General features: G+C 42.3%; 1 protein-coding gene and 1 long non-coding RNA gene across 6 annotated transcripts in view; both read right to left on the reverse strand.

The window, feature by feature from the left end:
* The window catches only part of ZNF521 (zinc finger protein 521), a 651786-nt gene that overhangs the window by 529907 nt on the left and 97771 nt on the right, over window positions 1-24108 (reverse strand). The window lies entirely within an intron of this gene.
* On the reverse strand, window positions 7235-11401 carry LOC147724061 (uncharacterized). Its single transcript, XR_015309906.1, has 3 exons — window positions 9893-11401; window positions 9108-9809; window positions 7235-7901 (listed from the first exon to the last, which is right to left on the reverse strand). It is a non-coding gene; the product is annotated as an uncharacterized LOC147724061 (long non-coding RNA).

A 24108-nucleotide genomic window follows, 5' to 3' on the forward strand; every position in this document is an offset into this window, starting at 1 on the left:
AAAACAGGTCGGGTAGTCCTAAGGGTAATTTTATTCTGGTAGGCTAACCGCCAGGTTAAAAATACGGAGTGGCGACTATATGAGAACAATGTGTCAAGATAACTACGCTCTACTCTCAAGAGGTCGACATGTTTCTTGCCTTTAAATGTCTAAAAGATCAATGACAATTCTTCAGGACCATATCAAATTAACTATCTACACGGGGTGGAGAGGTGGGCAACCTACCTCCCACTTTGTGAACCTGTAGGTAAAGAACCCACAGATGTTGAGGACAACCTAAATACTCTAATAGCCTCAGCTCAACAGTATCCGGCAGGACGTATGACACCGAATTAAAGTGTCCAACACTCTTGTGGATGCGAGATGAGAGACCTACCCATCACCGCCCTAGTTCCGAAGGGAGGAATCCCCCTCCCTCTCTTCTCTGTAAGACTCCCTTGTCTGTACATGGCACCTACTTGTATATCTCTCTCTCTTGACCCCCTCAGGAACGGCGTACCCTCTTCCTTCATCATATGGAAGAGTTGTCAACAGCATAATTGGAAATTGTGCTCAATTCATTTTCAGGGGTGGCTCCTCCGGTAAGACGGAGGAGCGTTGTCCCATTGGTCGCAAAGCAGGGAAAAAGAAAGTGATAACAGCCTGTTATTTTCATTATTTTTTCTTTGCTACAGGGCTGGGTTAGGGTGGGGCAGAACTGGAGTCACAGGGGAAGGAATGGTTTACGCACTCCAAATGCGCATGACTGCTAGGCCGGTCAAACAGTTATGCACACTTTGCATCTTCCCCACCACGATGTAATGCACAGCCTGATGAGAAACATGCACAGGCTCCCTGTCCCCGTCTGAGTGTTGAACCACAGCGCTCAGACCAATCACAACGCAGCATCGCACAATTACTAAGCATCATACTCCTCCAAGTGTGAGGAATCTATTCCAAGACCCCAAAGCTATAAGAATGTCTTGGGAGGCAGGTATTAGTAGTTTTTTGGGTATATGGAATTAACAAACAACTATTGTTGTCCTTGTCTCTAAATTATACATACACCGCCACCAGGTGGCAGACTAGCATAAGATCCAGTGTTGACAATTAAGTACCAGTGCTGAGCACCGGAAACCACCAGCTCAAATTAAGCACTGCCATCACCTTAATTGCAGTGGAAAGTAAACGGGAACAGTAAAACTCCTTATCCATTCCAAAGAACTTTTATATCCTTCACCTCACTGCTGAAGAAAATATCCAAACATACTGAGACACAACCCCTTATCCATCTTAAAATAAAAAATAAAGATTCATGACGGTGAAATGTACATAATGCAATGCCCGGAAAAGGAGACCTGCACCTATTCGGCATGTTGCGTACAAATACAAAATAGCAATCTCATATAAAACATAAAGCATTGTTGTTGGAGTCAAATCACAATCCCCAGTTGATGAGGCCCGCTAAGAGCCTGAGGGGCCTAAGAAATCTGTAAACAACTCTCCCCAGGTCTCAAGATTATCTACCAGTTAGTCGTCATGCCTACACATTTTCAGCCGAATCTCCTCTACCATTGCCCATTCAGCCATATCCCTCTGCCAGCGTTTCAGGCTAGTATCCACAGTTCCCATCCATATGATTACTACTCGGCACTAAGCTAGCACCAGGAGCACATATAAAAACTTAAATGCTATTTTCTGACCTTTTCTTTTTTAGATGTCTCCCAAAATGAAAGTGGTAAGTTCGGGTGGGCATGAGATTGCTATAACTGCTGTTACCAGAGCAACCACACTTATCCAATTTGCATGAACAGGTAGGCATTTCCATGCCAAATGTAAAAAAGAAGCTGCAGGGTGTTGCCAGCAAGGCAATGTACTGGTTTGGATGAATCCATCTTATCCTGGGCCAAAAGAGTTATGAAAGTGCGATATAGAAAATGAAAGTGGGTGAGTTTGAATATGGAATTTCTCGAAATGGACTTCACCAGGATGAACTTTCTAGCCCACTGCGTGTCATCGATATGGAGGGGGCGGAGTGGGGGGTGGCGATGCATCCAGTCAGTTGGCATGGCTTTATATATTAAGGAAATTAAGCAACATGGACTCCGTAACTCCAGCAAGTCCAAGGAGGGAGTGCGAAGACTTCGTGCCACCAGGAATGACGTCTATATTTCTCTAACTATATCAGCTAAGCTAGCAAATTTCCCCCTTCTGTGAGCCAATGTGCAGCATGTTGCATTTGAGATGATAAATAATAATGTCCCAGATTTGGGGCTGCCTGAAAAAAAATGTCCCTATCTACCCTACTAAGTGAACCCACTCAGATCAAGGAGGAAAGTAGTGTATGAAGCTGCTGAAACACATCCAGGGGAAGATGGTCAAATGAGTGTAGAATGGAGCAGAGGCACCCTGTTAAAAATCCAATTTTAGAGATAGCTATTCGCCACATGAAGGTAAGGGGGAGTGATCCGCAATTGGACGGAGGCTAGCAGCCCCTCCATGACCCTGATGATACAGTACTGCAAGCGTTTCTGCTCTGTGTGTGCCACTGCCATGCCCAAATAACAGAATCTATCAGTATCCCATAGAAGGGATAGAAGGTAGAGTCTCCGGAGTCGAGGCAAGGAGAGAAGCAAAGGGAATATAAACGTTTTCTTATAGTTAATCCACAGGCCAGAAATTTTCCGGAAAGTGCCAAAACGCTCCAGAAGCAAAAGGAGGGAGTGCCTCAGTGCTGTTAAATAAAAGAGGGAGTCACCAGCATTAAGAGATACCAAATAGGTAACATTGCATATTTTAATCCCCCACTGTGCATTTCCTGCCGAATCCAAATGGCTATTGGCTCCAGGGTGATAGCAAAGAGGAGTGTCGAGAGCAGCCAGGCCTGGTGTGTAGCTCTGGCTTTCAGCCAACCATTTGAGCATAGGTAAAGAGGCCTCATCCAGACTCTAAATTGCTGTCTGAACCCCACTGTACCCAGCACCTGCACGAGGTACTGCCAGTCAACTGTGTCAAAGATTTTGGCAACATCAATGGAGATGATGGAGAACTCCTCCTTAACACGCTTCATGTCATGTAAAAATGTGTTAATCTCTAGGGGTTTATAGCAGTGTTATGATGCGGTATGAACCCACATTGATCCTCAAGTATTAAGTGAGTAATCACCAGGTATACGTAAGTGCTAAAGCTTCACAAAGGACTTTGTTATCTGTGTTAATCACGGTTAGCGGTCTATATGAGGACGGGTCCAAACTGCACGAACCTGGTTTCAGCCTCAAAGAGGTGCAGGCTTTGCGCATGGACCGAGGAAATACACCGTCATCTTTGGCCTCCATGTAGACCTGCCGCAGATGTTGAGCAAGAGCGGGGGAGAATGCCTGAATAAACTCAGCTGGAAAGCAATTGATACCTGGAGTCTTTACCCAAGGCAATCGCTGAAGTGCTGCTCAGACCTCTTCTAATGGGAAATCGGCCTCAAGGTCCAACACAGCTCCATCTTAATATCATTTTACTTCACAGGAATATAGAATTGGTCCTCTTTGGGAGATCTTTGAAAATTCCAAAATGGTAGATGAGGAATCTCAAATATGTCCTTCTAGAGAAGCAAACAATAATGATCACCACTAACCAGAAAAAGCCTATGGGAGGCGTATTGCAGATCAGTGATTCATGGCCGGATAAAAAAAAAGGTAATCATAAATCAGGAGATCATATCTAGGAATAAAATGGAGAGTCTGTCTTGACTCTTTAATAAATGATTAATGGCTAAAAAAAACAACATACCTCAAACCTCATTGCCAGCACCACAATACTATTCTCTTTGTGTGGGATTCCTTACTATAGAACGACATTACACCACAATCTCTTGTTCACTCTCAGGATCCCCTGCACCCTCCACCAAGTCTGGCACATCATTTGCCTCCCCAAGATCTCCTACTTTGAAAGAAGAACGTTTCGCCAACATGATATGCCAGTCAGAGCCATCCTATTCCAGGTACAATCTCATATGCCCAGATACAGAAATCAAATGCCAGGTACAACCTCATATGATTTGTACAGCCTCATATGACCAGGTTCTGAAATGTGTGACAAATTATATATCATATGAGAACAATCAACATTATATGGCTGATACATCGCTACAGATGATGGCACCAATACAAAGCAAAGTGCAGATGGGAGCTCACAGTATCAACCTGACAACATGACAAAACGTTCAGGATACTTTCCTCCTGTGTCAAACTTTGCTAGTGCAGTTGTCCAGTCTCTGCTGGACTCAACTTTACTGTCTAGATATGGAACACGGGTCTTAACAGCCTTCACCGTTCCACTACCCAGGAACGATTAACAGCTAAATTCAGATTTCCAGAGTGCAGTGAAGGCCATTAAAGAGTAGCATCTATAGTCTGTTAACTAATATCTGCTTGCTGAGGAGCACTATTCAGGCTCTGGCCCCACATATTATTTTAATTTAAATAAATGTTTCAGAGGCAGTAGCCTACTGGGCCCTAAAGCCCTATGACACACCAGTGATCAAGGCCAAAGACAGCCATTTCTTGGAAAGTAGATTGTAAAGTGAGGTAAAAACGAAAGAAAACAGTATCTGACAAGATAGGCACAGTGACGTTTTTTACTACTTTGACGAGCAGCCTACATGACATAAGGTGCTAGAAAATAAATGACATGTAAGTTAACAATGATTGATTAAAACATTCAACGTAAAGATGACTTTCTAACCAACATGGTTTTCAGGCACTGAACAAACCATGGTTAAAAATCAAAATGTCAATAAATGTTGTTCAATGTAAAATTTTGAGAAACACACCTGTCAGACTAACAAAACATACGCACACACAAAATAAGTGCCTTTATTTCCCTTGAAATGTGTCAGAGTTTAGAAAGAAGGAAGAACAATGATGGCTGCCACTTAACGTGCCCACGGTTGGCTGTTAAAATTCAGATGGAACTTCCCAAATAAATGCCAAGACACAGTCTGTTACTTTTTCCACCAAACCTTTGTAGGGTATGCAAGTGATGTTCATGTCCAGGGAGATTGACTTGAGAGCAAGGGTTTGATGAGCGACTCACTGTTATTTACGTAAGCATTAGCTGCCTCTGAAAGGAAGGACAGGACTATTGAGTGGCACAGCATTATGAAAAGCACATGCTGAAAAAACTGTCACTCCCCCTCCCCGCCTAAAAAAGAACAAAAAACAAAGCTTCTGAGGCCACCCCAATGTTCTGGGAGATTTCAAAATCTATAATTGATATCGGCTGTGCAGAACCTCCAAACATTAACTGGAAAACCATTCCACCATGTGAAATCGCCTGTTAACAGAAAGACTGTGTGAAGGGAGTCAATATCTTGCGACACACGGTGGCACAGTGTGAGTTGCAAAATATAGCTATTTGATTACCCTCTGGTGTTACTTGCATTTTTAAATGATACTCATTCATTTTGGGGACTAGCCAGCAGTGACACTGTTATCATCATTCATTTCCACATCTTCCCTCTGTGATCTCTTGCTGCCGTTTGTGCACAGTACTGGGAGCAGTGAGATATAACAGTCACACTTGCTGCACATTTTTAACTTTTCAGGTCTGCGTAGGTGCTGGTGAGTCGATTGCTCAATGTTGGGGGGGGGGGGTCTTAGAGTAAATAGTTCTAAAGAATTGTTGTTTTTCAGGGGCTTTGATAACCCTCACAATAGTTGTCTTGATTGCAACACTCGTTAAAAATGTAGTAGATCCCTTCATGTAAAAAGAGCCGAATATTTTATCTGTAAGCCATCTCTCCTTCATACGGTATTTGTTGTTTTCAAAAAGTACATCCTTGGGTTTGTTTATAGCATTGCTGTTATTAAGAAGAAAAACAAATCCCTTGGTGGAATCATCAGAATAAGTCAGCCAACCAACCCCAAAGTGTCATGAAATGGAGAACAGGCTGGGGCACATAAAAAGAATAAAGCATGGGTAGGCCCCATTAAACTCCAAGCAACAACACTACAACCAACCACAGGCATCCGTGCAGCCCTCTCAGTAGTACTTTGTATTCAAGTTAGCATTCTGCAGCATAGAGCTATCTTTAAATGTGTAACTTTTACAAATGTTTACATGATATACACGCACCTTACTCCAAAATAAGACCCTAGGCTTTTTATTATTAATAGGAAAAAGTAACACTTCAAACGATTAGGTAAAGTGGATGCAGATTTGAGGAATGCATATTATATATTTCATGGTCACCTAAGAAGTCTATCAGACGCTCAACAATGTCCAGAACACAATTTCAGATATTAGGAAAAAAGAGGAAAGGGTATTAATTTTAGATTACTGTGATTTCCTGATGACTTCAGGAGCAGAGTCCCCAGAGAAAGGGTAGGCGGTAGGGTTTTTCTCAAGTCAGAAATAATACATTTGGCAGGACATAGGCTCACTAGATAATGATGAACACCTCTACTAGAATCAAGTGCTATGTTCTTTTACCATGTAATTCATCTTTTCTTAACACTCTTCCAAGGGTTGCTTTCAATTTTCGAACCAGCTGTGAAGGTCAATTGACTCCTTTCACAGCCATTAGGTGTTGTTGAAACAGGCAGATAAGCGGTAATGCTCCAAAAGTCACCTCTTCTGTCTGTGCTAAATCCTTTATTTAAAAGGTTGGTGTTTTCGCAATTTAATATCACAGGTCCACTAACCAGGTTATCCACTTACAAAGGCAAGACCTGTTAAAAGGCAGCTATAGCATAACTGCTGCCTACCTGTACCTATGTTTGGACTGAATTCAAATCACACTATTTCAATTTGATGTTACTAAATACTAAATAAGAAATGCCCAGGACCCGAACTTACATAAAAGAATAAAGTCATAATGTCTGTCCTCTGTGTGCACTGTTTTTTGCCATTTTCTCAAAGTGAAAAGACAAATAAAATGTTCCATCAAACTGACTCCCATTGCAGAGAAGAGAATAGGCTGCCACATTCCTGCGCATGAGTGCTGTTTGTTAGTGTTTCTGAACAACGAAAACCTAACAATATTTTTCGAGTGTGAGAGACATGGTTACTTGAGCGTGAAGATTTAATGTTATTTCAGACAAATTAGTGTGGGAGAATGAATACACAAAAAGCATGTATGCACGATTGTATGTGTGTGTGTATTTATGTGTCTTGTAAGTAAGTGAATGTGTGTATCTGATGGTGTATGTACTTATATGTCTGGTTGTCTGAACTAAATTACTTGTGTACAAGTTTTTTTGTATGTGTGTATATAATTGGGCAGGGGATTTGTGTGGTTGCCTTTTGTATAGAAATATCTGTGTGTGATAGAGCAGAAAAGTTTAGACTATATAACCTTGACAATTTTGTGGAGAGTGATAAATAAAAACAAACCTTAAGAAAATGTGCATTTCTTAAACAAACAATAAAGCTTCCTTTTTCATCATGCTTACATGATTAGGCCTCATATTTTTTTCCTTTTCTCTTTTCTCTTTCCCTTTAATAAAATAATGCGTTTTAGAACTGCTGATTAATTCAAATATTTAGCTGTAATACGTGTCATTGTCAGAAAATGAGCACCATATGATTTCATCATTTAGAGCAAGTCAACTGATATGTGTTAGAATACATAAAATGTTTAGTAGAATTAAGAATTGTTGAAGAAAATGTTTCCCATGACCTAACCAGGACATGCTAGATTTTAATGTTTCATTTCTTAAGAGCAGCCCATTGTTACACAATGGGACACTGAACAGCTAACAGAGTAAATTTGCAAAGGTCCTTATGAGAACCTTCCTAGATGTATCTTTTTGTAATACGCTGTAGCCGCATTCAAATAATACCATGTCGACATGGACTATTACCGTGGGAACTGAGAGGAAAGGCGATGGATCATTAGTAGATCCTTCTTCATTGGCTGGAAATGACTAAGCCATACCCTGCTCCTGGATAGGTTGGCCAAGTTCGGGATTCGGGACATGGCCTTTCAGTGGCTTCAATCCTTCCTGTCAAGTAGGACACAGCAGATTCAGCTGGGGGATAGTTTATCAGAGGTGGGTAACCTGACGTGCGGAGCCCCACAGGGCTCCGCACTATCCCCAGTATTGTTTAATCTTTACACACAACCATTGATCAACTCCCTGGTGAACATGGGCTGTCGCATATTTAATTACGCTGACGACACCCAGTTGCTACTTAGCATAGACAATACGGTCTCTGCGCAGAAGTATGCACAGGATATCCTCAGATTTGTAGTCAGTTGGATGACGGCAAATCTGCTGAAAATCAATCCTGAAAAAACGGAGGTTCTAGTGGTTTCGACTATAAGCTCTCCATGGAGTGATTTATACTGGCCTCAAGAACTGGGTCCCAACCCAACACCTTGTGACAAGGTGAAAAGCCTTGGAATTAAGATTGACTGCAAATTCTCAATGGCCAGCCAGATTTCCTCCGTTGTGGGGACTTGTACTGGTCTAATCAGACAATTGCGCAAATTAGTTCCCCTTCTTTCCCCATCCATGCTTCGCACTGTAGTCTCTGCCACAATCATTTCGAGACTGGACTTCGGGAACGCTCTATATTTAGGTCTACCGAAAAACCTGACCAATAGATTGCAGGTTGTTCTGAATGACGCTCACGACTCATCTTCAGACTCCGAAGAAGATCCCATGCCTCTCCTTTGCTACAGAGCCTCCATTGGCGTCCTATTAGGCAAAGGGCAGAGTTTAAAAGCCTTTGCACGGCCCATAAGGCAATTTACGGGCAAGCACCTATCTACATCAAGGAACGATTGGAGGTCTATAAACCTGAACGAAGATTGAGGTCATCTGACGCTCAGTTGTTAGTCTGCCCACGGTTTAAACCAGCAACGAAGGGTGGGAGATCCTTCTCAGTTTTAGTTCCTCAAATCTGGAACAGACTACCCGAGTCCCTTCGCAAAGAAGGTAACCCCCTACGCTTCAGGAAATCATTAAAAACACTTCTATTCAGGGAGGCTCTGGGTTCACATTAATCTGCACAACGCGACTGATTCTCCGTTCTGCTAAAGAGTTGTTTTGTCCTTCGGTCATGAGCGCCTTGAGACCTGCTGGTGAGTTGGCGCTATATAAACCGAAGCTAACAATAACAATAACTAAAGTGTTCTTTTGCAACATATGTTGTATGCCTTTCAATATATTACGTGTTACTAGAGAGTTACTTCATTCAATGTTTTCTATGCACTCCTACCATGCCATATGCCTTAGCACTTTGTTGTGCTAGCCAAAATTACTGTAAGATGCTGCTAACAGTGATTTTTCTTCTTTTCCTTATCTTTTCTGAGGATACTTCCTTTCTTTACGTCAAAACATAGCTACTGCTGTGATTAATTTCCTTCTAACTTGGATTGACAGATGCTACTGCAACTGTTGGGGAACTCAGCAGAGTTACCATAACTGCTCCTAGGAAGAGTTCACACTCTTGCGATTATTAGCTTGATGCTCCGAATCATTGCTCTTTTCCAAAAGGAACTCTTTATGGGCTTCGTGTTAGGTTAGGTCATTTAGATTAAGATAGGGACTATTTCCTTTATTGAACACGCTGTTATTTTTATGCTGTTTTTAACAAAATGTTCTCAATATTTCTGTTACTGGATATATCTGCCTAATGCAAATAAAAGACAAAACTATTACCTCTATAATATCATCATTGTCTGAACTCTAAACGGTTGTAAGTTTATGAATTTTGTTTCGTGCTCCATTCTAACACAGTGACAATGATCTTTCCACCGAGAGATGGAGTTGGCGTGGAGTTCTCTGTCTTAAGTTAAATGGTTAAACTGTTATTAAAGTTCCACACTATCAAGTGTGTCAGTGTGTTTAAGGTACTGTGTATTACTCACATGTTTATTTAAATGGTTAAACTGTTATTAAAGTTCCACACTATCAAGTGTGTCAGTGTGTTTAAGGTACTGTGTATTACTCACATGTTTATATATTTAGTTACATACTTCTTTATTTGAAATGTGCAGGCTTCTGACACAAAGCCACCTCATAGGGCTAGGGGCCGTATCATGAAGTGCTTTAATGATGCAGTGCTGAGCAGAGTGCCTGTTTTTTGTGGCTGCAGTGTGTAAAGTGAATTCATTTAACCCAATATTTCTCAGAGTTAGTGCTTTATTTTCAGGCAGCACTGCTCAGAACCAAAAAGTGGCAAACCTTGCACACAGTTTCCATGCTGTACTATATAAGAATAAAGAACTAACTACGAGGAATATTTTGTTTGTGAAATCACTTTACACCCCTGGGTGCATAAAACAGGCAGTTGGTTCTGCACCATGAAAGCCCTTCATGATATGGCCCCAGATCTTTCAGTGTCAAAATAGGCCTGCTACAGTTGTGTCACAGGAAGCTGATAATGGACAAGCATTCTGGATGCATGTATTGTGCACACAATGCCAGCAACGATGAGAAAGGCCCAAAAGATCCTCTAACTAAAGAGAGAGGTAATCCCACAGCCATTTAGCAGGGAGGGAAATATTACCTGAGGAGGCTAATTTTCAGATTCATTTGATAAAACAGGAAGTTTGGTTGGTTTCTCAAGTCAGGGATGAGTGAGCACTGCAAGTGATCTGATTAGTGCTCCACTATGAAATTTACTGGTAAATCTGGTTTGGGAAATCAGGATTGCTTTACTAAATCTAAGCTCGTGACAGGGAGGTACATTGGTTTTAGGGTGTGTAGGTAGTTCAGAGTTTGTTACCCCTGTGTTAAAAATATTACATAGAAGTTAATCTTTGATTCACTGCTCCACTAGGAATCTATGAAGTTCTCTTTTAACTGGAGTGATGCAGTCAGATCTCTTCCAACTAAGGCACAGTCTTACCACTTGAATTTACATCACCAGGGGTTTTTGTGTGTGTTTTTGTGCACTCTTATGAAGACTGTGTTGCAATACTCTAGTCGAGAAAGGACCAGGAACCTAGTGACTTTGATTTATTGGCTTAGCTGGAGAAGAAGGCTGATCATTGTAAGCATCAATGGAGTTTAATGGACAGATTTTTATCAAAACAAATCTTGAGATTTCTTATTGATGAAGATGGGGATGGAGCATGACCTTACTCGCTTGACCTGTGAATGGTAGGGTGCTCATTTCTGACCAGTAGTTATAATTACATTTTTCATCCTGCTGAAGTGGAGATAGCTCTCTTTCATCCAATGGTACATGCATTTTAGAGATGTTGTAAATCTGTTATTTTGGTTCCAGATATAGCTGAACCAGAGGTGAAATTAAGTTAGCCTGTGTGCATTAGGACTGTAGTGGATAGAGGTTGAAGATCTGCACCAGGAGTCTCATGTATATACAGAAAAGTAATGCCTAAATGGGAGATTCTTGTGGTATTGCATCCAGTGGGTTTTGTAGATGAGGATAATGACCCGTTTTTGATTTGCTGGTTTCAGTCTGACATTAAAGGGTTGTACCCTTGAAGCACTGTTTTATTTATCCGAGGCCAATTTTCCAAACAATTAAGAAGATCAATGTGATCAATTGTATCATGTGCCCACATTGGTCTAATAAGATCAAGATTCAGACTATCCAGTACAAAGGGAGGGTCAAGCACTCACCCTAATGTTTGCTATTGCACTTTCATTGCCCCTTCCTGATCTAATACCTGATTGTCTACTGTGTATGAGGTAGTTGGATTTAAAAAATAATGTTGTAGCTGACTTGATATCTCACTATCAAGGATGTTAATTATGGAGGAGAGATTTGAGTAGGATCTATAATTCACAGTTCTGAGTGGTCAGCAGATTGCTACTCCAGTAGTCGGGTTGTGATCCCTTGCTTCAGCTCACTGTGTACAATATTAGACTGCTGGGGATCATCTGCAATTTGCGTGATGAAGGGGCAAAGTGTAGATATGTTCTGTATGAGTACCTGCCAAGCACCTCTCCAATGTGAGGTTTGAGGTATTTATGTTCACATGGTTTTGAGTATTTGTTTGAGGCAAATGGAAGAGATGGTCGAGAAGTGGGGTTGACAAACATGCATGCGTCTTTGTGTGCATGTGAACATGTTTCTATGTTTGTGCATGTGTGAGTATTTGTGTGTCTGCATGTGTGTACCCCCACATTTATGCATCAGAATTTTAGCTATTACTTTCCAACTACTCTGAAGAATAGTTAAAGGTGAAGTTTTTTTATACATGCTGCATAGGATTCACTACTATGTCTTTGCACTAGTTGTTAGAGGAGAGACTGTTCTATCAAGCTCCCCAGTGAAAGTCTATGAACCTTCATTTTTCATTAAAACCAACTACACAAATCATTTAGCGTCTCACCTCAGGAATGTGATGAAAGGTGAATAATACTATATGACTGTTTTGTACACGCTGAGAAGTGGGCGCTCACATTGCCAATCCTCATTCAGCCCTCTGTGCTCCTTCATTTTAAGCTTATGGGTTGAGATGAACTGTAGGTTATGCTGTAAATGCAGTGGAAGCCCCGCCCACTCTCTGCCCATATTTGTCATTGGCTTCTTAAATGCTGGCTTCTGATTCAGAAATAGGCTTGTTAGTCAATCCTTGGTACCGCCTTGTCTGCATTTGTTACTGCCCATAACGACTGGACCTTTTACTTGGCTTGTTACATGGTCTGCATCATAAGTGGGTGAGCACTAGTTTGTTTCTTGACACTGATGGGGACAATGGCGGCTGCTTTTTTGGGTATTTGCATGCTGAGCATGGCGCACGCTTTAGGGACAACGCGCTCAGTTTACATTTTATTTTTAAACCGTTTATGTCGAGCGCAGCAACCGCTCTGTTTTTTTTTAAATTTAAACTTTAATACTGAACGCAGCGCTCGCTTCATGGACACCACGCCCCGTTTCATTGTATTTTTTTTACTTTAATATTAAGCGCAGTGTCGCCTGCTTTAGGGACACCGCTCTCGGTTTCATTTTTTTAAATCTTAAATAATGAGCACGGCGCCTGCTTCAGGGACACAATGCTCGCTCTTTTTTTTTTACTTTAAGAAAGAGTGCGGTGCCCGCTTCACAGACACCGTGCTCTGAAAAACAATAGATATTGCTTTTGCAAACTTTAAACTATTGGTATTTTAAATGACAATACCCTTTAATTGTTTTATAAAAGGCATTACCATTTACAATGCCAATAGCTCAAAAACTCGCAATTGTGAGACCTACTGGATTGTAAATGCTTGTTTTTAATACTCTCAAGTCACCGTGTGCACATGGTTACTGGAGAGTATTAAAAAAAACTTCACTCCCAGAAATGGCAGCTCATAGGGGACTGGGCCACTTCGTTTTTCTTTCTTAATGGAAAGAAGAAGTCGGCGTTCTAGTGGCAAAATACTCACATGACATGCATCTCTCAACCTGGATTTCAGCTTTCCACATAAAATGTGCTGCATTACAGGCAGCACAATACATCTTCTAAAGTTGCTGCTACTATCACACCGAGAAGAACAGAAGCAGTACTTTTAAATGGTGGCCTCTTGAAAGCATCTGCTGCGCTTTCCAAGACAATGCTTTCGGAACTACCCTACAATACATGGCTCTCCCAGGAGACAGCTATGTTCAGAGAATCCACTGTCAATCGAAAAGGAAAATGCAGACACTGTCTACTCATGAAGATCTGTTCTGTTCAATAGTAAACCTGTTGTTATAACATAGTGGCACACAGTTCAGGAGAATTGACATGGGTAATTCCACAATCTTTCTATACTCATTTAGTGATATAGAAACAACACAACAGTGGAGCCTTCAAGAAAAGAAGATGTTAACAAAGTTGACAGTCCTATTCCGAAGTATTTTTTAATTTTGTAGATTTTTAAGACGTGCACTCTTTCTGTTCTGTGTCTTTGAACGTCTGACATTCATGAGTTGCATTGTTTTGGTCAGTGTTGGCACTGTGCATCATACAGCATTTTGGAAGGTTGCGTCTTCGGGTACTCAAAACTGAGTTCCATTATCAATCCACGATTGTATTGCCAGCAGGTCCGGACTGGCCGTTGCGGGCACCGGGCAATCCCCCGGTGCGCATCAAGGGTGGGGGCCGGTTTTGGGCCGTTTTTGCAGCATATTTGCGAAATCGGCCCTGTAACAAAATCAGCCAAAACCGGCCCTGGCAAAGAGCTCGGCGGCACCTCCAAACCCCCCGGGGGGCCAGCCGAGCACTTTGCCAGGGCCGGTTTTGGTTCCCAGTCCGGCCCTGATTGCCAGACTAAGAGGTGGGAGCATTTCACAGCTTCTGTTTCATGCAAAGTCAATCTTGAATACGCTGTCGTGTTTTTAAAAAGTTTTAGCCAGCAGGACAAACAAAGCACAAAGATTGTCTCATAGCCAGTTCTGTTTGCAAAATAATAGATATATATTTTCCATATGTTTTCTGATTTGCTATTTATTTTCTTATAAATAAGAACACTTGTTATACTCTATGGGTGTCTTTGTTTTTGTTTTATGTGGTTTTCTCACTTATTAGTTCTTTGCTTTCCTGCTCAGCTTCTGCCTCAAGGTCCCCTCAACATACCACCGGAGCACCATTTTATTTCTGATTCATTCGCTTTAAACCAGCGCCCTTACTTGCTATAAAGTAGAATGACAGGCTGGAAAGAAACTGACTCTATATTGTAATGTATACATTACTGTCTGTAGGGAAATTGCCAAACAGGAGCTCAAAAGCAGAGATGCAATGGGAATGCTTAATATATTGCAAAACAGAATTGCAAGGTAAACAACAAAGTAAATCTAAATCTACACTGATGGACACACAACAAATCCAAAATGTCACACCTACACCATGGTAAGTCAATGGTAAGTGTTCCTTCCCTGTACCATCATTCTCTGTACAATAAACAGGAGGCTGAGCTGTGACTCAGGACACCAACGGACTAATGCTCAGTTACTTACCTGTAATTTTCATTACTCTGAGTCCATGTCTTCCTCGTCACAGTCCTTACGTATGAGTTTATCTTCATTCATGCAGAATCTAATTACCAAACTTTGTTTTTCCTTCCCAAACCAAGATGACCCAAATACTTAGGAGTACAAATACATCACTTCCTAGGAAGGACTTCCTGAAATAATCAAGCAAGAAAAAACGGTTGAACAACAGGGAGAGGCATATGGGAACTCAGGACTGTGATAAGAAAGACATGGACTCGGAGCAAGAAAAATTACCACTGAGTAACAGGGCATTATCTACTCATTTGTCTTCCTCTCACGGTCCTAACCCATGAGTATGTACCCAAGCTGAAAACTGATTTAAAAACAAACCACACCACTGATAAGCACCAACAGGTTTATTTAATTAATCAAATTACCCAAAACATAACACTGCAGTAGAACCCACAGAAGTTAAGACAGTAGTTCCCAAATCAGAGGAGACATCCCGACCTAACTACAAATGGTAATGGACCATAAACATGTGGGGCAGAGTTTATGTGGTAGCAAAACAAATGTCGTGATTAGAAACCCCCTTAAATGCCGCCCAAGAGGCCAAGGCACTCCCAGTAGACTTCCCAGGTAAAGTCGATGGGACAGGTTGGCAAGCCAAAGAATAAGAATGGGAAATCGCCAACTTAATTAAGTAGAAAGAGAAGGCTTAAGATCCCTCTTAGCCAGACCACAGGAGACAAACAAGGCATCAGATACACAGAAATAACCCGATGGACATCAAGAGGAGTGCAAATGCACCTTTTCCTCAGAAACTGGAGAATTGCAAGAAGTAGGCAGAATAATAATCGGATTTAATATGAAATTAAGAAACCACCTCAGGGAGAAAAGCAGGCTAGGATGCAGGACCAACTTACCTGGGAAAACCTAAGAAATGGAGGGGAGGACAACAAAGCCCCAAACTCCCCCACCCATCTCCTGGAAGAAATGGGCACCAAAAACACAACCTTGACTAACAGAAACTTAAAATCAGCAGACTCAAAAGGCTCAAATGGAGCGGCCTGGAAACCTTGCAGAACTGGAGGCAAGTCCCACAGTGGCAATAAGGAATGAACAACTGAGAGTCACAGAAAACAACTGTGCAGCCAGATGGTTTACAGACAAAACACCAGCCTCCTGAAAAGCATAAACAGCCACCCACTGACTGTGGAAGGTACAGACCGCTAACCCTAATTGAAAACCATCCTGAAGGAATTCCAACACTGCCGTAGGATCACAAAAGGAAGAAGACAAACCCTTGAAGGACCCAGAACTGGTAGTGCCTGCCAAGGAAAGCGACCAGTAGGAACTCCTTATGAGATGGATGCACTGGGACATGGAGGTATGCATCCATAGGATCGATAAAGGTCAAGAACTCGCCCTTCTGTAAGAGAGGCAGAATCAACAGAAGAGACACCATTTTGTAAGACACATGGGGAATAAATTGATTGACACCTTCTGCATCAGGAAAAGCAGGGAGTAATAACCGTGGAAAATCTCAACAGGAGGCACAGGAAGGATACAGCGTTCTATAGCAATAACTTAATTCCATGGAAAAGAGTAGCCAACTTCTCCGAGGAGGAAGGAGCAGGAGTCTCGAAAAAAACGCAAGGAGGAGCGTCACTGAAATTTACTCTGTGCCTGTCTGAGTGTACTTGGACAGCCCATGCATCTGGAATGGCTCGAGCTCAAATGTCCCGAAAGAACTGCAGATGGCCCCCAAAGGATGAACTGAGAGCAGTCATGCTTGGCAAGGGGTGGGCAGCAATGGCAGCTGCAAAGTACCGGGATTTGTCGGCATGAGGGGTGCCCCGGCAACGACCCCTACCTGGAAAGGCTGGTGCTGAGGGACCTGCCACCAACAGAAAAGAGCATTTGTAACCAAAACCTCTGCCCCCTCTTGGCCGGCTGATCGGGAGTAACCAATTTCCTGTTCTCTGCTGACTTCTTAATCAACTCCTCCAAATCACTGCCAAAAATCCTGGACCTTGTATAGGGCAGTTTCAAAAGGACTGCTTTCTGAGCCGCATCTTCTCTTCAAAAGTACATCCAAATGTTGCACCTGGCCGCAATGGCAGTGCTAGAAGCTGCCACAAATGTACAGAGATTATCAAAGGTAGCGCCTGAAAGAAACTGCACTTGTTGCTCCATTAATGCCAACAGGGCAGGGAGCTCTGCACCCTCCTGCAGCTTATCTGCCAATACATGTAAGTCCTTAAAAAGGGACTGAATGGCATATGTGGAGTAGGCATTTGAATGGCTCACAATGTTCAAAGTCACATAAGCCACACTGCTCCTTCCACCTTGTTGTCAACAGCATTAGAAGGTAGGGCATCTTCGTACACCTCAGACCCTTGTGTGGACAACACCGCCATGATGTTATCAATCTTCACAGAAGGTGGGCATTCCTCCCCGGGCTTCTATAGAGGGTAACGTATGAACAAGATGAGAGGGAATGACTGCTTTGCGATATTAATCCATTCATTCATAAGGACATGGCGAATGGAAGCGTGCAAGAGCAAAGATTCAGGATCATCCTGCTGTTACTGAGAGAAAAAGTAATCATCAGCCTGTGCCTGATCTGTAACAGCAAAGCCCAAATTTTCCCTAGCATGCTGCATAATTTCTGCCAAATTTACGTCCTGCACAAAATGGACCTTCAGGCGATCCTCCTCCCCCTCCACAGTAGCATCACATCTAGGCACTTTTACAGGAAGAGGAGCCCACTTTCAGGCCCAAAATACAGCCTCCACTGCAACTGCAATAATGGCCTGCAGATCGGGGGCAAAAGAGGTCCCTGTAGAAGGCCCAGCCCCCACTGGGATGTCCTCTAAGTCACTCTTGCCTGCCAAAGACAAATCCTCCAGCCGGTCAGTCAACAAAAAGGAAGAGCACCTCTTGGTCCTGAATCCACAAACACCTCTAAATGCTGATGTTAAGTAATGGTAACCAGACCGGCACAGGAACCAACTTTCTTATAAAGCCATCTGGAAACCAGGGCAACGCTGCCCTCGCTCTATGCTTCCCCTACCCACAAAGGCCAGGCAGAAACTATCAGACGGGCCAATCCAACAAAGTGGAGGCACGATTTTGAGATCAGGCAGATTCCATGCCTCTGTCGATTTCCGTCAAAATCTGACTGGGCAGCCAAAGAAGTGCCATGCACCCTTCACTGAAGCTATTAATGCTGCGAAGACAACCGGGGAAAATAATTTTTTTAATCAAAAATGAATAAACATACAAATATCTCTGTGGCCGCCACAGGCTGCCCAGAAGGCGGCAGACTCCCCCTGTGGTCTTCCATGCCCTGCATACGAGCAAGATCACCAAAAACAAATCGCTATAGCAGGTCAGAAATAACAAAAGAAAAACATATTTTTAGCCAATATGGTATTCTGCTGCAGGAAAAAGAAATAGGAAGTAATTCCCAGGAAGTGATGTGTTTGTACTTATAATGATGTGTTTGTACTTATAAATATGGGGGCCATCTTGGACTGGGAAGAAATAATAAAGTTGGTAATTAGGTTCTGCATAAATGGAGATAAACTCATACATAAAGACTGTGAAAGGAGGACGGACGAGGATGTACTAAGTCATCTTCCGCTAAGGATCTTCCTTTCATGTTGTTCCACTTCTATGATCTTGGCAATATGGAATGAGCAGGAGAGACAACACAACAAGATGAAGCAAGTGCCTTCCCTCGCTGCAGATGCGTGCTGCAGTATCGAGAGTGGGGCTGGACAACAATAGGTCTTAGCTTGCTTCAGCATGCCTAACAGCTCATCCTGCCTCTGTGCGAATGAAACAAGCTAAGATGCAAATAAACACAATTGAAAACATGTCTACAGCTCTTATCATAGTCTGTGGATTGAAAGCAAGTTACAGTTTGGGCTCGACCCATGAAAGTGTCATCTCTGCCCAATGTCTATTTTCAACTAGTGAGTAAAATGTTTTATATCAATTCTTCATTTGAGGACCGCAACAAAAGGTTCTGAACATCATCCACATTATTTAGTCAGATCCACTGTGTCCATCAGACATAACATGCTCACCAGAAACACTGTGGTGAGCAAACACATAACAACAATAGGGCAATTGCACATCAAACACAGTGGGTCCATCAATCACCTTGTGCCCATAGGAAAATTCCATCTATCAGACACGCATTGTTAATCAAACACACATTACCCTTCAGACAAAATGTGCCCAAACCTCTGAGAAGCACAGTGCCCTTCAGATATTCTTCCCCTAAGCACATTGTGCACATCAGATGTACAGTGCCCATCAAATACAATGTGCACTTCAAACACAATGTGACTATCAGACACAACGTTCAAAAGACATTGCGAACAATTAGACACACCATTCCCTTTGAACACACCTAGTAGCACCCTTCTATGGCTCTAGAATCACTGTTTCTATGGAAGACAGATAGGGTCGAATTGCCTGTTAATGTAAAATTAAAAAGTCCCAAGAAGCACTTCACAAGACGTTGTATGGTTAAGGTACTGAAAAGGAAAGCATGCAATGGGCTTCTATGAGGTGAAAGTCACTAGTTGCCATTAATTAGTTATTGTTAGGACCAAAGATTCCATAGGAAAAGCTTGTTTTGTTCTGCCAATAACTTTTGCGCCGCTTGAGGAATCATCACACAATTGTCAAAAAGCTTCCCCTTTTTGGTTCAGCTGCTACTGTGAAAGTTTTGGGGTGATCCATCAAGCAGGCCGAGAAAAAAAAAGGAGGTCTCAAAACGCGTTTTCTCCAATGTTAAGCCCATAGGGAGTTTTAATGTGTTAAACATGACTACAACCCGAGCCACTGAACGGAATTACGCCAAATTTGGCAGAAGACTAGATGTTGGTCCGGATCACATGCTTTTTGTGATTTGGTGTAAATCCGTTCAGTAGTTTCAGAGATATTTAGGTTTTAAATATATATATATATCTGTTAGCCCAAAAACCTACTGAAATGCTACTCAAATTTGCTTGGCTGCCTACACTTCAACCAGGAAGTGATGGCAGTCATCTTGGGACCAGTTTACATGATAGCACCCTTTTGAAATGCATTGTAGTGAATTTGGAGGTTTTGAGGGTCACAAAAAGGGAAAAGTAAGTATAAATGGTGATAACAGATTATAGTTACAACAGATATCATTTTTTGATGGTACCATACACATTTTAAGAATAGTGGTGTGTTCTAAGGTGATTTTACATTTTGAAAAAGCATTCTGCTGGGATTTTATGAATCACGTTGAGAGAAAACTGTTTTCTCATGATTTTCCCATAGTGGTATGGAAGATGCTCCAGAAGCTAATATGCAAAGCATATTTTTTGTAAATTCACACTATCTTTCTCAGCCATATGAAAATGACGTCTAACATTCTCAGTGAATCATGTGCTTCCAACAGGAACATCCTGTCAGTTGAGTTCTACTGCAGCCTCCCAGAGTGTTTTATGGAATAACTAGGGCGCTAACAGTGTTCTTTTGACACAACTATAGCACACTTGAAGCCATGTTAATTGAATCAAACTGGTGCAAACGTTAAAGATTTTATTTAGTAAGGAACAAAATGAGGGGGTTCAGTTTATCATAGAAATTATGGTTAGTGCTGTGGAAAGAAACATTAGGACACTTTTTAAGTGAGTTCTCAAATATCTTCCTATTCCATTTCATTAAAACATTCTGACATGCAAACTGAAACATGCACTTTCAACATCAGCAGCAGATTGCCAGTTAACTCCCTGGTGATCATCAACTTTACTATATTAGCTGTCTTTTCATGCGAGAGAGTTGTGCTGGATTGGACTCTTGACACCGGTAGAGCTCGCTATTGCTATTGCCTCTCTTCCTAAGCGCTATTTCCACGACAGAGCGCTACTCCTAGCCGGACCCGCTTCGCGGGTCCCGCTGCGCTTTGTTTTGCTTCTGTGTGCACTGTGAGGGGAGCAGGTCTCGCTGATTCCTAGTGAGGACTTCTGCACAGCAGGGCTGCGAACGCGGCAGCAGCAGGACTACAGGATCCAAGAGTCTCTGCTGCTGACCTCACCACAAACACCTGGTGCCGCTCTCCCTGTTGGCCACGCCCCCCCTTCAAACACTAAAAGAACTCTGGTCGCTTACCTTCACTGGATTGTCTTTTCATGCGAGAGATTTGTGCTGGATTGGACTCTTGACACCGGTAGAGCTCGCTATTGCTATTGCCTCTCTTCCTAAGCGCTATTTCCACGACAGAGCGCTACTCCTAGCCGGACCCGCTTCGCGGGTCCCGCGGCGCTTTGTTTTGCTTCTGTGTGCACTGTGAGGGGAGCAGGTTTTGCTGATTCCTAGTGAGGACTTCTGCACAGCAGGGCTGCGAGCGCCGCAGCAGCAGGACTACAGGATCCAAGAGTCTCTGCTGCTGACCTCACCACAAACACCTGGTGCCGCTCTCCCTGTTGGCCACGCCCCCCCTTCAAACACTAAAAGAACTCTGGTCGCTTACCTTCACTGGATTGTCTTTTCATGCGAGAGAGTTGTGCTGGATTGGACTCTTGACACCGGTAGAGCTCGCTATTGCTATTGCCTGTCTTCCTAAGCGCTATTTCCACGACAGAGCGCTACACCTAGCCGGACCCGCTTCGCGGGTCCCGCAGCGCTTTGTTTTGCTTCTGTGTGCACTGTGAGGGGAGCAGGTCTCGCTGATTCCTAGTGAGGACTTCTGCACAGCAGGGCTGCGAGCGCGGCAGCAGCAGGACTACAGGATCCAAGAGTCTCTGCTGCTGACCTCACCACAAACACCTGGTGCCGCTCTCCCTGTTGGCCACACCCCCCTAATCCTCCCCGCTATACAAAAGTAGAACATTAACACCGCTGCGCGGTAGCGCGCGGGAGGACGCCGGGAGAAGCCCGGGACAAGGGTGGGACCGACTGTGACCGACAGAGACCGATTGAGGCCGGGCTGGGCCACTCCCCTTTAGTCTGTTTATTTTAGGACTGATAGAGTGTTTAATGTTTACTGCTAATTAGTGGAATATATTGTGTTCCCTTCTTACTCTTTTGTGTTTTTTCTTTTTTTCTCTTTTAACTGATTACTTTTAAGGTGGTATTGTATATTGTCCCCTTAGACAAGATGACTACTAAAAAATTGAGATCAGGAAGAGTTTTAGTAGGTAGAGCCTGTTCCAAAACTAAATCTAACCCCTTGCGAAACAGAGATGGGTCAGCTTTACAATTAAAAAGTAAATGTCAACTATACTCTTTATGGGATAAGGGTAAAGATAAAGTAGACCGTGAGGGGGCCCTCACTGAAAATATTAATATTGACAGTAAAGAACAGGTGAGAGACCCCTCTGTTACTAAAAAATGATAGTACCTTATCAGGCATCATTGCCCTGCCCCCTTTAGAAGATATACTCTACAAGAACCAAGAGGGAGATCCCGCCCATCTTCCCGAAACCCAAGATGAAGCTGTAAACGTAGCAGATTTAGGCAACACCTCTGTTTTCCCTATTGTGGATGTAGTACATAATCTTCCTCTTCCTCCAAAGGCAGATCAAAAAATCCATCCTGGTACTTCTTCCCCTCTGCATATTTCCCCAGAGGATTTCACCCTTCCTGATATAAACTTTGAGTCCCAGAAAGGATTAATTAAAGCGCAGAACTCCATTATCTCACAGGATATTGTAGCTACTCCTAGGTTACATCTATTTAGCAGTACCCCCTCAAAAAACTCTGAGTTTTCCACCCCCGAAATGAATTTTTTTCCCAGCCCTACTCATATTCAAAATAAAGACCCCCTAAACTCTTATATACGAGAAGATAATGTAATATCTAACTCCTTATCCTCCTTAGAGCGGCTCATCTCATCTATTTTACAACTTTTGGAAAAATTAGTTAATGGGTCAGATAACGTACTTGATACAGTAATTATGATTTTAAAGGCGCTGTTGAGTCATAACACAGGATTGGAAGGTGTCACCCATCCAAAAATAATTACTCCATCCAAAAATCCAAGTAAGGAAGGAAATAAGGAAGTAAATGTAAAAACACCCCTTGAGGTATCTTTACCGTCTGATCCCCTGGTTAAAGCTAACACTCATACTGCAGTTCCTTCTGAATCTTCCGTATATAGGAATGAGAATCCAATTAACGGTAATTGTGTAGCTCTTATTAGCCAGGAGATCGAGGCCTTATCACCTACGGAGGATAACTTGACTAACACTTTACCCCCTATCTTCCCCATTTTCATTCCCCAAACAAATAAAGAAACACTAAACCTCCCTGTTTTCCCGGATAAAGTTTCTCTGTTAAACGAGAAAAAACCTGAAATAACAGTATCTAAAAAACAACGATGCAAAAAAAGAAAACCAAACCGTAGATTTTATAAAAAAAGGCAAAGGAAAATTACTTTTGAATGTGAACAAGAGCCTTCTCTGGATAATTCCAATCCTGTGGATTTGGACTCTAATTCGTTACATGAGCCAACGGGAACTTCAAAGTTGATCCCTACAGAGATACAACAAGAATTTTCATCTCACATAAATCAACAGCACCTCGATGAGCAGATTAAATTGGTAAATGATCAAAATGTAATCCCAATTATAGACTCACAACTCAAAATTAATTCTTAACCCTCTGGCTATTCCCTTCTCAGATGTAGTTGCAACTGAATATGTATCTAAGAGAGTGCCTAAGATTAGAGAAAATGTGGATACCTTCTTCCTTGATTTTATACCTATTTTCGATCCAGATCTTATTTTAAACAGATCTGCATTAGTTAACTGTTTCCATGAAATAGAAAGCTTAAAATTGATCCAATCTGCAGATCTAGATGTAATAACACTAATAAACTCAGAGAATGGAAAGATAGCACGGGTAAAATTTTATTCCAAATTGGTAACAAATCACGTCCTACAATGGGCAGAAGAATTTCAAATAAGAGGAATCAATGTCGATCCTTTTATTCCGGTTAAAATAGAAAGCCAAAGACCCCGAAAAATGTTAACTTATCAGGGTATAAAATCCTGTCCGTCAGATGGTTCCTCTGCAGTGACCGAAGAGTTAAAAATACGCATATCAAAAAATGAGCGACAGGTGATAGTAAATAATCCGCTATCTATAAAACAAACCAGGGTAAAGGACGCCGATCTGGAGTGGAGTTGGTTGCCCGCTGTTCTATCAGATAAATCTGGTTTTACATCTAGAATGAATTCAGATTTTTAACGA

The sequence above is a fragment of the Lissotriton vulgaris genome, chromosome 4_1, assembly GCF_964263255.1.
Source record: "Lissotriton vulgaris chromosome 4_1, aLisVul1.2, whole genome shotgun sequence".
In the NCBI taxonomy this organism is placed as follows: Eukaryota; Metazoa; Chordata; class Amphibia; order Caudata; family Salamandridae; genus Lissotriton; species Lissotriton vulgaris.